The sequence below is a fragment of the Arachis hypogaea genome, chromosome 4 (genome assembly GCF_003086295.3).
Source record: "Arachis hypogaea cultivar Tifrunner chromosome 4, arahy.Tifrunner.gnm2.J5K5, whole genome shotgun sequence".
In the NCBI taxonomy this organism is placed as follows: Eukaryota; Viridiplantae; Streptophyta; class Magnoliopsida; order Fabales; family Fabaceae; genus Arachis; species Arachis hypogaea.
This window is the reverse complement of record NC_092039.1, coordinates 21,609,693-21,625,572: the sequence shown is the minus strand read 5'-3', so window position 1 is coordinate 21,625,572 and position 15,880 is coordinate 21,609,693. Positions and strand designations below refer to the sequence as shown.

Sequence of the window (15,880 nt, the reverse complement as noted above, 5' to 3'; positions counted from 1 at the left end):
ACACCAAAAATATATCTATATTTTTTAATGTTAGAATATTTACTGAATAAAATAGAATACAACAGTGACGATAAATTTAAATAATTTATACAAATATTATTTTTTTAATAAATTTATCAAAAAGAATAGAAAGATCATAATTTAGATTATAAATTATAGTATATGTTAATATAATTATAGGTGAGAGTAGTTATTATAACATTTAAACATTTAAACATTTTTGAAATATGATAAAATTGAAAAGAAATAAAAATTGGTCAATAAATAATCAACTATTAGTTAATATAATATCTTAGATGTATAGTTATTAGAATTTGAGCGTGTAGTTTTTGAAATTTTTAAAAATACAAATTTTGTATGAGTAGTAATAAATTAGTAATCATGTATATTAAAATGAAATGACATTTACAACTAACTTAAACATGATCACATTTAGAGGTGTGGTAATTTTAAGAATAATGCTTTATATTTATATTTGACCTTATCATAGTAGAAGAAAGTATAAATTACTCAAAGCGTGATCTAACTGCTTTTAATAAATGGTTTATGCTTTATTTATTACATAGATTTCATGTAAAGCAAAATATAGTCGTATAATATATAGTCGTATAATATATACTAATAACATTGAAACATATTTCTATATAAAAAAAATTTAATTAGTGAATGCTTCCATTAATTTATCTCTGTGGCATTTAGGACCTCTTCGATGGTCTTCACTTTCACTTACCCTTACTTCAGTTCATCAGCCGTAGACCAAATTCTCTGAGATGAAACATGACTAATTTTAACTGAGTTTAGTAGTACACCACTTAAGAGCCTACACAATTCAATGTAATATTGAACTTCTAAAACTTTTGACGATATTAAATGTACTGGATAAAATTTAAACAAATAAATTTGTGCTTAAAACTGACTACCTCTATTAAATCCGGGTCAATGTGGATCTTAAAAAGGTAAAAGTGGCTCTGAACAGTAGTTTTGCCATTCTAGTAGGATGTTTTGAAATATTACAGCACAACGATAAGGGGTTCTACACTTCCTTCTTCAAGGTATGGAAGGATTTGATACACCATCTCCCTAAACAAAGTACACCCAATCTTATCGTTTATGTCGAAAACATAAAAATGCATTATAGTATTGTATAGTCTAAAACTATGTTTATATAGATTAGCCAATTTTTTTTGAAATAGCACATACTCTAAATCTTCTAACACAACAGCCAGACGTTTGATTTTTTTACCTTTACTGGTAACCAAATCCTTTGGGTCCTCCTTTCAACTATTTCAGTAATCATGTCTACAGAGCAAGAACCAACAATAAGTTATGACTATTAGCCTTAAAAAACAGATTTCGAATGAAGTTCACACAACAACTTTTGAATTAGTGTAAGTGACACTTATCAAACAGATATGTGTCGTCCATCCTTTCAGCATTTAACAAATCTGAAATAAAAAAGGCAGACTCTAGACTCTAATCAATTGTCAACAATATTCTGAAATTGTTTCTCAAGTTACGGTTCACTACAACAGAATTGCTTCTTCTCTCTTTCTTTGGTAGTTCTTAAGAAAAGTAAAGCTAACTCTTTTTTTTTTTTTTTTTTTTTTTTGCGGCAGAAGGAGCTTCTCAAGATAATTTTTCATCTGTGTTTGGTTGGTGTTCTCCCGACACAAAGACATATACAAATATACAAGTAGACATAGACACATGTATACACAAATATTTTTATCATGCTTGGTAATAATACACACCACACTGTTATCTCATTCAAATGTCAATTTTATCCCAATAATAACCACCACCATCACCATCATTATTCCTTGTTTCCACCATCAATGCTAATCCTTTAGCCTCAATCCAAATCAATATCATCAATAAAATTTAATCACTAGTTCAACAATTCAAATTAAAACTTGAAACAGTATGAAATATTTCCACAATTATGTTTTAAAAATAAAAACTAATAAAAAAACAGAAATGAAGATGAGAGATGACGAAAAAGTGCATATCTAGCCCCCCCAAAAAAAAAAAGAAAATAGAGGGAGCTTAAATAGATATGAAAAATGATAGCGGTGATTCAATGACACCCGTAATGGTGACGCAGTGAGACTGTGGCAGTGACAATCCGCAACGGCGAGGAGGAAAAACGCGGTGACTCGTATTTACGAGAGAAGAAGGCACAACGAGATTTTGTGGAGGAGGAGTGACAATCTGCGATAGCGATGATGGGGTGATGCGGTAACCTGTAACTGTGAGAGAAGAAGAGGAGGAGGAGGAGGAAGAGGAGGAGGAGAGGAGGAATGGCTGCAATGGAAGATCGCAGTGACCCGTAATCGCGAGAGGAGGAGGATGAGGAGTGGCTACATTGGAAGATGAAAATGGAAAAAAAGAAGAAGAAGGTGAGAGAAGAAGAGGCTAAATGATGAGGATAAATTTGAAATTTTGAAAAAATATTAAGGGTACATTCATCCAAAAATAAAATTTAAGATTTGTCTTCGGTTAAAAATTTGTGTCTCATTATTTCAGAGAAACACAAAATACACGTATTTTATATGTAACCGTGTCTCTCTTTTTTTATGTCTCACAAAACAAATATTGGACGTGTGTAACCGTGTCCATGTCTTTGATAGACATGGACACTTACCAAATGGGTCCTAGTTTCATCCATTATGCATTATCGCTGTAAAGGGGTAAAGGGTGTATTTTTTTTAAATACAGTGTACATAGAACTTGGCTGGCTATTCGATAAAGTGGTAAATTTTTTACCTTCTTTTCATCCAAAATTCAAAACTTTTTGGCTCGAGCTTTTCATGCTGGTTAGCGTTTCTTAAATTCAGGTTCTATAGATATTGTTTTTAGAGCTATTTGTGTTAATTTGAAGCATAAGAGATGGAGTATCTTGAAGTGACTCTCCCCCAAGCTCACCATCTCTTTGGTGAGTCATATCGTTTGCAAGTTTCAAAACTCACCACAGTTGGCTTTGGATTTTTATAACAGGGTTGGAGGGTTGTTCCCTCACTTATTGGATTTGTTGTTGTACTTTGGTTCATGTGTTAGAGAAGTAAAGAAAATTTGATAAAACTTTATTTCTTTTGAGAAATTTGATTACTGAAAAGGGCACTCCTCCATCAGTATTGTTGGAAATATTGATAGAGAGTTATCGAAGATGTTGCTCTAGTATTGCATTTTTTTATTTATTGGTGAGGGATTGTACTCAGACTAGGACTACTGAAGGCGCTTATGATGTCATCTATAATTTAAGAAGCTGGGGTTGTTTTAATACTATTCATGTTTCGAATAATTTCCTAAATCACTTGTTCTAATTGAATGAAATCGATAGTTTTTTGAATTTGTATAGAGGAATAGGTTCTTTTGGTTACATATGAATACTTTTAATTTGGTTATCTATGCTCTGTGTAAGGAATGCCAACTAGTGGAAGCTATCTGAGTGTTATATAGGATGATAAAGGGTGGAATTTTTTTCAATATAGTCTCGTTTAATGTAATCATAGACACGGCGTGCAAGATTAATAACTTGGGTCTTTCCTTGAAACTTTTAAAAAGGATGACCATGATGTTAGAAAATTTTGTTTGGTCCAATTCTATTACATACAACTGCATAATCAACGGATTCTGCAACAATGAAAAATTATTACTTGTAGATAAAATGCATCATAAAATGGTTAAGGCAACTAAAGAACCGAGTATTTAAACATATGCTACTTTGATATATGGGTATACTAGGTGGGGAAGTTTAGAGGAGGCGTTGAGGCTCTGTGATGAAATGGTGGAAAGCAAATAAACACGTCATTATGAGACTGACCAAGCTTTTTCGTTTTCACGCCCCTTTTTTATTAATCTTCAGTCCTTGACTATGAAATTCTTAGCACCTTTTATCACATTTATTTCAAGCTTTACCTTAGCCTTTTATTTAAGAGGTCACATTAAACAAAATTAAAAAAAGTTTGCCTACTTTGAGAGAGAAAATAACTAAGTTTTGAGAGAGAGAAAGAGAACATTTATACACCTTTTCTTTACTTTTTCATCGAGCATTCAAGTAGTTCTTCTATTATTCTTCACTTGTTCTTCAAGAATTCAAGCACAATTCTTTGTTCATTCATGCTAATTCTTGTATTTTCACACAAAATTCCAGTAAGGTAAGTCCTTGTTATTTACCTATTCTTTTCAATTTTTCAAGCTGAATTTAAGGTGAATTTTTGTTCTCTTCCATGTCTAGATAACCACTCTTAAAGGACATATGAAGCACTCTTAAAGAGTGAAGGAAATTTAAGTTCAAAGTGGTTAAAATTCATCATTTTTTCAGCACACCAATTCGGTCAAGATTTCTAAGAATTCATCAATTGTCTTCCTCCTTTTGCTTGGTTGATTTCGGGTGTTTGAGTGGTTTAAGGGCTGAATTAAACAAGAGATAATAGCTAGAATTAGTTAAAATATATTTGGGCTTGATTTGATGTTAATATGAACCATTTTGTGGTGAATTTATTCTTAATTTGTAATTCTAAAAATTTTGTGAAGCACTTCTATTTTTGACTTGTTATTTATGTGGAATATGAAGTTTTGATGCCTATAATTATTGTATGAGACAGAGCATCACGTAAAAGCAATTTCGATTTAAGTTTCAAGCCCAAAAGTCACTAATAAGTGGAGAAACACCTAGAAAAATGTCCTTGAAAAATCAGCTACAAAAAGTGTAAAATAGTACAGCAACTTGTGCCTTTTAACTACAACATCCACGGGTTAAATTTTGAAGTAACACTAATTTTGTTTGAAATTTTATTCAATCTAGATTATCACCTGAAATTTTATATTTTTAGGAGCTAAGTATTTGGAGATATAAATTTTTAAAGATCACTACCTAAAATAAGAAAAATCAGATTTCAACACTTGTGACAATGACTTTCAATGCTCATAACTCCTAAAACTAAACAGCTCTTGGGGTGCAACCAATGCACAATTGTTGCTGGGTGGATTGAGAGTCTCTAGTCCAAAATTTAAGTTAATTGAGGCCTTGTGGTAAGAGTTATGCAAATTGAAAACAACCATGTTTTCTGAATTAAAAAACATAATTTGTTAGATTATTACTCAACTTTCAAAGGGCATAACTCCCACCTTAGTGCAACAATGGATCTGACACTAGTTTGGTATGGAAGAAGGATGTGTCTAGATGAATCTCACCAATTTTGGGACTAGATGTGTTAAATTAGATTTTTAACGATTTTTTTTACAAGATGTGTAGCAACCTCAATTTTAAATATAAATATAAATAACTTATAATTTATTTTATAAAATTAGAGTTTCTTATTTTAGAAAAATTATTTTTATTATCAGTAATTGAATTAATTTTATAATAATTTAAATTTAATCAAATTCAAATTTTTATTATTATTATTATTATTATTATTATTATTATTATTATTATTATTGTTATTATTATTATTATTAATCATAAAGCACAAAAAAAAAGGCAGTGTTGATTATGCATTACGATTGTATATATATGTATATTATTCTAATTATTATTACTATTATGCATGGACGCATATATATATGTAAGGCGGCAGCCATTTACTCAATGGAAAGCCATTGCATATGGATACACATATATATAATATCTAGGTATGAGTATTATTATAGTCTTATTATATCATTAGCTATATATAATAGTATCAACCGAAGAAATTAAGTAATATTTACTTCATTATTATTATTATACTTGCGCCGCCATATATATATGTATGCATATACAAGAATGAGAGGCGAGAGAGAAGAGTAACCAAGAGGAGAGGAGCGAAAGAACGTAAACCCCGTTAAACGTTCGGTTTCGATTTCTTACAATCCGTAACTCCAATCAAAAATCTAATCCGGTAAGAGTATTCGTAACCTCTTCTTCTACACGTTGGCACCATTTTTGATTAGTGGAAGTTGACAGTGACATAGCTCATCTTTTCTTTGGGTTTGGCCAACGGAAATTTTAGGAGACATAGACGATTCTGGACATTTTCTTCTTCGATAGCTCAGTCAGAAAGCTTCTCCGAAGCTTTGAATATTTTGATTCCGTACGAAGGTATGGTTTTGGTTTCTTGTAGTTAATGTTTAATGTCACGTGAAAACATAGGCTAGAAGACCTTAAGATACGAGTGAAATGAATGAATAATTGATGGATTGTGTATATGGTATAAAATGTGAGGTTTAGCTGTTGTCAATAATTTGTTGTTGAAGTTGGTCGGTTTGGAAAAAGATTTAATATTAGTATTTGTTTGATTATGAAATAATTTGTTACTGGACATGATTTGAGTGACTGAGAGGTGTTTGGTTGATAGTTGGGACCCTTGAAGGGTGGCAGAAATTTGAGTCTTAGAGGAGATATTGCGAAAATTTCTTTAAGAATTGGAGTTTGATTTGAGGTAATATTTTAAAAGGAAAAGAGATTATTATGTGGCTTGTGTATTTGAAACTATTTGTTGACCCTCTGTCGCAAGATGTGACCGGGCACTTTAACTCCCCGGATTCCCCCATGGGCATGCATATAAATATGAATATTGAATATTATTGAGCTTGGAGTTTAACTCCATGGAATACTATACTATTGAGCTTGGAGTGTGACTCCATGGAATATTATATTTGAGCTTGGAGTTTGACTCCATGGAATATTATTGAGCTTGGGGATGCGCGCACAGAGGGACTGTCCAATGGTTAACTACCAGGACTTGTCGGGTTGGCTGTATAACCGACAGATGAGACTCATCAGCCATAGGACAGGCATACATCATATGCATTTGTTTGCTTTGTTTGGGTGTACAATGCTTTAGTTTGTGTAACTGTTAAATTCTACTTATCTGCTACTTGTTCTACTTGCTGTAAATGCTTCTCTATCTGTGTTTTCTTTGCTTGAATTGTATGTGTATGTTTTTTTTGGAAATTCCTCTTGACGAAGGTGTGAGGAGAGAGGATTGTCCCACCAATGATTCGGAGGATTAGAGGAGACAGAACGTGAATTATTAGGTTAAAGTTAGATTCAGAATTAGAATACCTTAGATAGCTTACCTAACTTTTGGTTTAGTTTATTTTCCTTAAGAATGATTCTGAGTGTCGAAGTTTTAGGAATGCCTCTGGCTTTCCCGAGACCTTTTATATTAACTATGCGGGCACCTTTACCATACTGAGAACCTCCGGTTCTCATCCCATACTATGTTGTTGTTTTTCAGATGCAGGTCGAGAGACACCTCGTTGAGCATTTGGGTATCCTCTTTACGAGCGAAGAACTGTCTTTTGGACTGTCATATTTTGTATTAGGCTATGTATATATGTTTATAAAATCTCCGCATGTATATTTTGTGTTTTGTCCCTCCTAGAGGTCGACTTGGAGATACAGGGGTTTATTTTGTGGTTTGAGTTTTATTTTGGGTTGTATATAAACATAATTATATACTCTGGTCGGCCTTAGCGTCGCAGGTCGAGTCTGGAGCTTGCTATCTGAGTTTTGGAACTCTGATATGTATATATATGTGTTTAGTTATCTTTTGATGTTACCTGTCCGTTTTACGAATTATCCTTGCGAGTGTGTCACGATTTTCTGTTTATTAATTTGTTTAGCTTGTTCATCAAGGCTCCTAGATATGATTTCACCCAACTGTATCTATGTAAATATCATTTTCTTTTAGAGGTCGTAACACATTGCCACCTCTGCTTTACGACTTAAGCGTAAGGCCCTGTGTGGTAGGGTGTTACAAGATGTATGCGGTTGTCCTACTGCCAAAAAAGTCATGATTTTTCCTTAACTTTTGAATCTATAGTGGTCAGAAAATTATTATCCTTGACTTGTTAAAAACCTTAGTCTAAGACAGTCGTGCGATTTGCGCAATTCTAAGATCATTTAATATTTTTAGGATAATAAAGAAATTGAGTTGTCAAAATTGTTTTGGCAAAGGACTTGGTACGAAAATTTAAATAGTCAATCAATAAAACACTTAGGAGTAAAATGGTCTTTTGCATAAATCTAGGGGTAAAAATACTATTTTGTGTCATTAGGGGTAAACTTGACATTAATTAAAAGTGTTAGGGGTAATTTGTCAAGGAAGAGTTCTAGAGATAGATTGGTAAAATTTTGATACTAAATAGGCTAAAAGTAAAATCTAGAGTACTTAAGGGTATAATGATAATTTTGACATAAAGTAAAAGGTAAAAATGGTTAGTTAACTTAATGAGAGATAAAAAAGTCTTTTTTAAAAAAAATATGAGTACAAAATGGTAAAGTGTTAACATTAGGGATAAAAGTATCACTAAAAACTAAAAGAAAAAGATTAAAAAAAGTTTATTGTAAAAAGGGAAAAAATAGAATTTCATAAAATAATAAGGTCAAAATAGTAATTGTGATTACAGGTTTAAAAGACTAAGAGTAGAAAACCAGACCCGAAGTTATTACAAACTAAGGGTAGAAAAGTCCATTAAAGAACATTTAATATAATGTACCTCAGAGAAAAAACTAAAAATCCTAAAGATTTTATCTGGGGGAAGAGGAGTGTCTGCTCTGACAAAACCAGAACCATGCAAAGAGACTATCTAGGGAGGAGGAATGTTATTTCTGACGGAACCAGAATCATATGTTGTAGGGACGCCCACCATATGGACCATTACTCGCTGGGAGCACATTTTTCTTGGGCCATTTTTGTTAGTGTCGCGATTGTACATGGTTTATTTAAACTCAGAGGTATCTGTGCACGATGGTATCCAGTAGAGTAACCATATCCATACTTAGGGTTGGGTAATGTCGGGTTGCGAGTAGTGAACCGATGCATGAGTTCATGGCCTGCATTAGGAACATGCATGCATCATACTTGGTTGTGTATTATCTGCGTGTTGTACTCTATGCATTTTTTCTGTGTTTGTATTTTCTGTTCTCTTATTCTGTGACTTGTTGTGCTGGTTTATTAATTTGCTACATGATTACTGTGATAAAGTATGACTTAGTTAATAAGGGATCGAGACTAGGATAGATACAGAATGCTATCCTTACTTTTAGAGTTAATACAACAAAATATACGATGATCTGAATCGCTAGAGCAGTACCCTAAGATCAACACCCAGCTGTTCTCTTTCCTAGGATAGTACCCTATTGAGAACCTTAAGTTCTCACCCAATTCCTGCTCTCTCTCTACAGATGGAGACAACGTGACGCTAGATGAATACAGAATCAAACATCTCCAACCACCCTGTTTACAAAGTACATGGAGTATGCGACAAAAGATTTTCGCAATTATACGTCACCATAGAGACTAGAACATATTTTTCTCTATTTATTAGTATTTTTGAGGGATACGTTTTAACTATTTACTGGTAGTACCAAGTTCCAGTCTATGGGGTTCCTAAATAGACCAGGACCTTGGAATCTATAAGTTCTCAGTTGTCTATATCATTTCATACATATGTATATATGATATACTGAATGAATCTATCTCGAACTATCTTTTGTTGTGGATAAGTGTTATTATTCCATATACTTATCATCCTGTACTTATGATTACTGCTTATCTATTTGTATTACTAATTGACACAAACGCATATTGTGAGAAGAACATGCTCAATATTATATAATACTATACAAAGTCTAGATCTCCTAGGTTGACCGATGGCTAACGCCTAATGATTGGTATTTATCTAGAAATACTGAAAGTTGGGTCATTACAATTGGTCCCTAATAATGTTGTTTATAATTCGATTTTATATTGGCTTTATCGTGAAGGAATTATTGAGGTAAGTTTCTTTGCTACTATCTGACACGATTGATAAGCATATATGCCCTGATCAGTACTCCTATGTAATCCTTACCAAAGGCCTTTGCAGAAATGAAAATCTGACTTAAGCTTTTAAGTTTTATAGCCAGATTTTAGAATATAACGTAATACAAGATTTTTTTTCTCGCAACATACTTCTTAACTATATAAGCAAAAGACAAAACATGGCAGTAGCTAAGCAATTATTGAGCAGCATGATTACCCGTGGCCTAGTTTCTGATGTTTATACATACGAAACTATAATTGCTCGATACTGTAAACTAGGTAATACAAACGATGTGCTCCAAATTTTTTATTGGATGAGAAGCCCAACTTGACAATATACAATTCTGTCATTAATAGTTTATGTAAAAATGGCCTCTACAGATACTGCAGAAATACATAGTTGATGAATTACAAAAGAGAAGATTATTTGATACAACGAGCTTTAATACCTTGATTAGTGGATATTACACTGGTGGATAGATTGATAGTGTTTAATTTGACTCTGAAAATGAAGAGCTTGAAATTTTTGCAAATAGAGTCACATGTAATAAATTGATAAACCTTCTCTGCAAGTGTGGTTCAAGGAAGAAGAAAAAGAATTGATGAAGATGAAGATTGCCCAGAGTATTTGTCCTGATTTTGTTACATACACTACACTTGTTACTCACTTCATCAAGAAATGTAGTCCTAATGGGGTGATTGCATTGCATGACTACGTGATTTTAAAGGGAGTAGTACCTGACCAAAAAACATATGATACCATTGAAACACCACTTCTTTTAGAAGAAGGAAGAAAGAAAAAGTCATAATACAACCTGTATAGTAGTGTAAAAAGTTGTTCGTCTCACAGTTTGTCATTTTTTCATTCTTTTCTTTAATACTAATAGATCATATCATTTATTCTTTAGTGTACCAACCACAGTCCTATTAATTCATATTACTTCATTTTAATTTTAATGTCTTACATCAGCTTATCTTTTGTTAATTATATATTTTACACTGAAAGTGTATTTTGCTAATTTTTGGTACATGAATTAATATGCATCTTGATTTATTATGTGTGGTTTATAAATAAAAATATATTTTTTGGATAGTCTTAACAAACAAATTAAGGTAACATAGCTCTTATTGATGGATTTTAGATTCTTGAATAAGAACTTTATAACTTTTGGTTTTAGCCATTCATTAATGTGAAGAACCTTCTATATTTATGTGCTTAGTTGGAGAATTGTGAGCCATTTACTAGATAAAATAGAATGCAACAATGACGAGGAATTTAAATAATTTATACAAATATGATTCTTTTTTAATAAATTTATCAAAAAAATAGGTCACATTTCACATAATAAAATTATGGTATATGTTAATTCAATTATAGCTGATAATAGTTATTGTAATATTTAGGTATTTTTGAAATAGGATAAAATTGGAGAAAAATTAAAACTAGCTAATAATTAGTCAACATATATTTTAGATGTATAGTTCTTAGAGTCCAAGTGTGTAGTTTTTAGAATTTTTGGATGCGCAAACTTTACATGAGTAGTAGTAAACTAGTAACTATGTATAACAAAGTGAAATAGTAGTTATAACTTACTCAGACATAATCACATTTAGAAGTGTAGTATTCTAAGAATAATCGTTGCATATTTATATTTGACCTCGTAGTCGTAGAAAAGCATAAATTGCTCAAAGCTTGATCTAACTACTTTTAATAAATGGTTGATGCTTTATTTATTACACGTATTTCATGTAAACCAAAATATAATTGTATAGTATATAGTCGTATAATATATACTATTAACAATGACACATATTTCTATAAAAAATTAGTTAGTGAATGCTTCCATTAGTTTATGTCTCACATTTAGGGCCTCCTCGATGGTCTTCACTCCTATGGACCCTTGCTTCAGTTCATCAGCCGCAGACCAAGCTCCCTGAGATGAAACTTGACTAATCCTAACTGAGCTTAGTGGTTCACCACTCAGGAGCCTACACAATTTAATGTAATATTGAACATTTAAAACTTTTGACCGATATTAAATTTACGGGATACAAACTAGTTAGGGTTTAAACAAATAAACCTATTCTTAAAACTGACACCTCTTTTAAATCCGAGTCAATGTGGATATTAGAAATATAAAAGTGGCTCTGAACAGTGGTTTTGTCATTCCACCAGGATGATTTGAAATATTGCATGATGCATGAAAACTTTTCTCTCAACAAATTTCCTTTCGGCAAGTATACCGAATTATCGTCAAGTAAAAACTCACAATAGAGTGAGGTCGAATCCCACAGGAATTGATTGATCAAGCAATTTTAGTTGGAAAAGTATGCTAGTTGAGCTAAACAGAATGTAGTTTGAGAGTTACAGAAAATTAAATGGGGAGAAAGTAAATAGCAGAAAATAAAGTGCAGAATCTTAGATGGGAAATTGGGAAAATGAGCATGTAAATAAATTGCAGAAAGTAAAGAGAATGGGTAAGCTCAGAAATGGGGAATTCATTAGACTCAGGAGATGTTGTATTCTCCGGATCAAATTCATTTTCATCTCTTCCTCAATCAAAGCATCTATTGATCTCCTTGGCAATCTTAAGTTATTGGGTTCCAATTCCTTGGCAATCCAATCTCTCTAAACTTGAACAATTGCCCAATTCCTTGATTTAATTACTCATGGGAAGAGATGAAGTGTGGTCACTGATTATACCATATGTATTTTGATGCATGGGAATTTGTCTCTCAACAAATCTCATTCGCCAAGTATACCGAATTATCGTCAAGTAATAACTCACAAAAGAGTGAGGTCGAATCCCACAGAGATTAACGGATTAAGCAAACCATGTTTAATTGATTGCCCTAGTTAGACGAATCATATTGGAGTGATGAGTAGCAGGAAGTGTAAATGGCATAAAAATAAAGAAAGCAATAAAGTGCAGAAAAGTAAAATGACAAGAAAAGTAAATGTAAGAACTAAAAATAAAATGAACATTGGGATCAAGAGATATTGCAATCCTCCGAATCAACTTCATTCTCATCTCTTCCTCAATCAATGCATTCATTGATCTCCTTGGCAATATTAAGTGATTGGATCCCAATTCCTTGGCAATCCAATCTATCTAAGCTTGAACAATTTCCTAATTTCTTGATTTAATTGCTCATGGAAAGAGATGAAGTTTGATCACTGATTATACCACACACATTCATAGATCAAAGTATTGGTAGGATTACATGTCACAATATCCATCCGACCCCCAACCTAATCCAATGTGAGAGAGCATTTTTAGCAAGATTTCCTTATTCCTCTTCCAAGGTTCAAAGAAAATCCAAGTATGAGCAATTTCTCTTCCGAGACAATTACCCAATTGGATGAAGATCGAAAGCTCTCTAGTAAAATCAAGAGAAAAGAAAGAAGAAGAAGAATAAGAACTACAATTGATCCATTGAATCACAATAGAGCTATCTAACCCAATGAAAAGAGTTAGTTGATCATTGCTCTACCCAAGATAGAAAAGAAAGAAAGTGCAGAAAAGTAAAGATGAAGATTAAAACTAACATTGAAACTTCCAAATTCATAAATGAAAAGTACAAAGAAAAGAAAGAGAAGGAAAAATGTGTGAGGGGAGGGAGTCCGAATACCCCTCTTCCATCCCCCAATCTCCTAAATTCCAGCCCCCTTGAATGTACAAACTAAGGCCTTTATATAGGCTCTCCTAAATTACAAAATGAAATTAAAAGCAAATTACAATTAAATGAAAATTCCTATTCTAGATGCTTCTTGTGGCCTTGATTGGTTGACACTTGTGAGCTTGCTTCCTTGAGCTTTGAAGTGGACTTGAGAGAGAAGTGAATCAAGTTGAGGTCCAGGTGGTGCAGCGTTAGTGCCAAAGTTATGTTGCACTTGTTACCAATTGGTGTTTCTGGGGCTTAAAAGATGCCTCTTATTTGTGCTCCAATTTCATTCCCACTATAGACTATTATATATCTTTGGAAAGCTCTGAATGTCAGCTTTCTAACGCAACTAGAATCACCTCAATTAGACCTCTGTAACTCAAGTTATGCTCCTTTGAAGTGGACAAGGTCGCTGGCATAGTCGCTAGCGTTACTAGAAAACGTGAGTCACAATAACGCTAACGATTAGGGGTTTAATATTACCAGGTTCTGGAGCTCAAACTTAATGTCCACCCCATACTATTATATATTGTTGGAAAGCCTTGGATGTCTACTTTCTAACCCTATTGGAAGCGCATCATTTTGAGCTCTACAGCTCGAGTTATACTTCTTGGAAAGTGAAGAGCTCAGCTGGCCTTACTACAGGTTGATACTATGTTCATCTTTGCACTTTTGAGACAGATTTTCTCCCTCAAATTTAGTGTCCACCATGTAGTGCCATATATTCCTGAAAAGATCTAGAATCCTACTTTCCAATGCCATTGAAATCACCTCATTTGGAGCTTTGTGGCTCAAGTTATTCTTGTTTGAAGAAGGCATGGTCAGGCTGCCAGGTGAGACTTTTGCCCACGTTAACTACCACGTTAATGTAGTTAACGTGGCCGTTAACATGGGTCTTTTTGCTTTGAAAACGTTAGTGGAGATCACCTTTTCCACTAACGTTGGCATCTCCCTTTCCTTCCACGTTAACTACCACGTTAATGTAGTTAACGTGGCCATTAACGTGGGTCTTTTTGCTTTGCAAACGTTAGTGGCACTCACTTTTTCACTAACGTTGGCGTTTCCCTTTCCTTCCACGTTAGTTCCCACGTTAATGTAACTAACGTGGAAGCTAACGTAGACCTTCTTTTCTTCGCAAATGTTAGTGGCGTTCACTTTTACCACTAACGTTCCATGCTCTCCTTCTTCAAAGTTAATGCCGCTAACTTTCTCACTAATGTTGGGGCTTCTCTTTTCTTCCACGTTAATGGCCACGTTAGTGGCACTAACGTAGCCACTAACGTGGCTCTTCTCTGCTTCTTGTTACCTGAAATCAATCAAACAAAGTGCATCAAAGTCTTGCTCTTAATCATGGGATCATGTATCATCCAATTTATCATTTAATTCATGCATAATTCTCATGAAATCATTCAAAATTCACAATGTTTGCTTGAATCATGGTATGATTGCATTTTCAACCAAATACTTGCTTATTTCCTAAGAAAATGCATGAAACCAACCTAAAGCATACAAAAAATAGCTAGTAAAACTAGCCAAGATGCCCTGGCATTACAATACCAAACTTAAATCTTGCTTGTCTCCAAGCAAGAAAAGAACTATGCACAAAGAATTCTCTTAATTGGAATGTATTGAAGAATTGCTTAAGATGCCTTAGTGGGTGAAGTGAATAAGTGCAGTACGGTGAACTCTAATTTGTATGCTGATGCAAGGATTCCAGTGCTCATTAGTTCTTACATTTTGGAAGTCTTAAATCTTAGGACTTTCATTCAAATGATATTATGGAGAACTCTTTATAGATTGTCACCTTGAAGCAGCACTTATTTTCTAGCATTTTTCTTTCTTTGTGGAATTTGGCCTCAACTCTAGGTGTCATGTATCAAAGTGGCTTTTTAAGATAAGCTTTCAATCAATACTCCCAAACCAGTTGGTCTAAGGTATTAGGTGTTGAAGCACCCCTTAGGATTTACTTGCTCAAGCCTCTCTCCTTGATACAAATCTACCACAAGCATTTAACTAGGACAATAACTCTTTGAGTTCTTATTTCTTTCTTTTTCTTCCTAGTAATTGATGCTCAGAGCCTTGGGCTTGTTCTTTGTTTTTCTTTTTCTTTTGTTTTCTTTTGTTACTGCTTCTTGGATCAATAGATGTTTGAGAAATTCCATAATACTTCTCTAAACTTTATTTCTTGTCTATGAGCTCCCATGCAAGTTTTCACAAACATACAACCTCAATACACAATCATAAAATTAGAACCTCCAGTCCTCTTAATCTTTTGCTTGCCCCATGATTTATAAAATTCTTCAATATTTTCCTTTCAAAAGAATGATTTCTTTGTTGCATTCTTAAAGATATTGGGTGCAAGTAAAACTCAAGATGATAATCATGATATCATAGCAACATGTTACAAATCAAATATC

General features: G+C 33.2%; 1 long non-coding RNA gene across 1 annotated transcript; it reads left to right on the top strand.

The window, feature by feature from the left end:
- Positions 1-5,788: 5,788 nt before the first annotated feature.
- Positions 5,789-7,505, top strand: LOC140184302 (uncharacterized). Its single transcript, XR_011880729.1, has 3 exons — positions 5,789-5,885; positions 5,997-6,085; positions 7,227-7,505. It is a non-coding gene; the product is annotated as an uncharacterized lncRNA (long non-coding RNA).
- The last annotated feature ends 8,375 nt before the right edge of the window (positions 7,506-15,880 follow it).